The sequence below is a fragment of the Staurois parvus genome, unplaced genomic scaffold, assembly GCF_062004578.1.
Source record: "Staurois parvus isolate SC_StPar_1 unplaced genomic scaffold, SC_StPar_1.0 ptg000176l, whole genome shotgun sequence".
Classification (NCBI taxonomy): Eukaryota; Metazoa; Chordata; class Amphibia; order Anura; family Ranidae; genus Staurois; species Staurois parvus.
The window spans coordinates 3,705,588-3,707,755 of NW_028317972.1; positions in this window are offsets into that span (position 1 = coordinate 3,705,588).

Sequence of the window (2,168 nt, forward strand, 5' to 3'; positions counted from 1 at the left end):
TGCTTGATGTTTATGATCTATATTTTTATATATACCTCTAGAATCACCTGTTATTGTGGACTTTGTTTCACTTGGGGTGGTTACCCAGGAAGTCTCTACATTCATCATGCTGGTATGACAGCCAAGTTACTGAGAAGGTAATGGAAGTTCTAGTTTATCTTTGCATGGGGCAGCTCTGGTGCGATTTATGTGCTATTTAAGTTTTTTATCACCATATCTTTTTGTTCTAGTTTCCATTCAGCAGGAAGTTATTCTACATATCCTGGCTTATACCAAGAATACGTCTGAAGAATACATGGCTAATCTAAATACAAGATTGAACTATATGGAAATCTAGGATCATATAGCTAGAAAACCCCATTGCCTTATATGGTTCCCTATGTGCCAAACCACCCAGAAATGAGGACGCCAAGTGCTTTTAAATGATTTTATTTGTTTGATATGTTCACCGTGCTTGTGTTTAACCTCCCTATGATCTATGTGATCAAATAAAGTACTCTTTGTAACTATTGAACTTATATTACTCTGCGTGGATCTTTAAGTAACCACTTTCCTTTTGGGTGGTGTTGCTCTTGTCACACTACCATATTTTTTATTAAGCATTTCCCGGTTTATAAATCCACACTTCTACGATAAGTGAGTCGGAGATAGTACTAGGACACAAATTATCTGTGTTATTACAGGTGGCTCTTTTCTTTTCTATTTTTGTGACTAAATCCAATAGAACATCTTTGGAGGGAGCTGAAACTCCGTGTTGCTCAGCGACAGCCCCGAAACCTGACAGATCTAAAGGAGATCTGTGTGGAGGAGTGGGCCAAAATCCCTGTTGCAGTGTGTGCAAACCTGGTCAAGAACTACAGGAAACGTTTGACCTCTATAATTGCAAACAAAGGCTTCTGTACTAAATATTAACACTGATTATCTCAGGTGTTCAAATACTTATGTTCAGCAGTGCAAGACAAATAAACTCTTTAAAAATCATACAATGTGATTTCCTGATTTTTTTTTAAATTCTGTCTCACAGAGTGGGAATGCACCTACAATGTGAATTTCAGACCCCTCCATGATTTCTAACTGGGAGAACTTGCAAAATCGCAGGGTGTTCAAATACTTCTGTTCCTCAGTGTATATATATATATATATATATATATATATATATATATATATATATACAGTATATAATATGATCATCTTCTATGCTGAGAGATTGTGCTCTGAGCTTTCTGATCTTTCTCTATCCTCTCATCTGAAGGTGTTCTGGCCTGACTTCATTTGTACATTTCCATGTACCTTCTCTTATTAGCAGCATTTTCATCTTGAATTTCCAAGACTGGTAGTTCTGGTTTGTCAGATTTGCAAATGAAAGCTTTGTTGCAGCTGTATTACTGGCCATGTTCCTCTATTCTATTTCAGTCTTCTTTCCGTTACTGTATCTTGCATATTTATTTCTGTAGCAGGCTATGACTGGTCGTCTGGGACCATAATCTGTGAGATTCTGTATACATGCCCTACAGAACAGACAGTGCACAGTTCACATGTATTTATCTGCTGCTTCTGTGCTAATCGGAAACAGGAACTTTTTTTTTTAGAGAACAGACCCCCTTCTGAAAATACGACTTCCTTGGTCGTCATGTTTTGATATTTTCAGTCATTAACCTGGGACAGAAGCTGTATATTCACTGGCTGCTCCTTGTCCTAGGTCAGCATATATAGACAGCAGAGACATACAAGCAGCACTGTTCTAGAGGGTGGACAGCTATGGCAGCCCCCTATGTACAGTGCATTACTAGCCTCGCAGCAGGGGCAGACTGACCATTTGGAAACACGGGCACTGCCTGAGGGCCCAGGGTCAGTAGGGGGCCCCATGAGATGCCCCTGGTACCTTTTTCATAGGCTTTTTTGAGTTTGGGCAAGGACACAGGGGCCCCATGATCCCCTATTGCCCGGGGGCCCCATGAGTTGTCAGTCCGCCCCTGCCTCGGAGTGTACAGAAGTATTTCAGTCAGTAGAACAACTACACAGCGATCACTTTCCAAGCACAGCTCAGCAATAGCTCCACCTATTCCTCGGCTCTCCTGTAGATGTCGTTCTGTGGGGACCAGTCCCCTGCTACCATGGTAACAGGATAACTTCCGAAAAACCCCGCCCTCACAGGAAAAGGAAGTAGA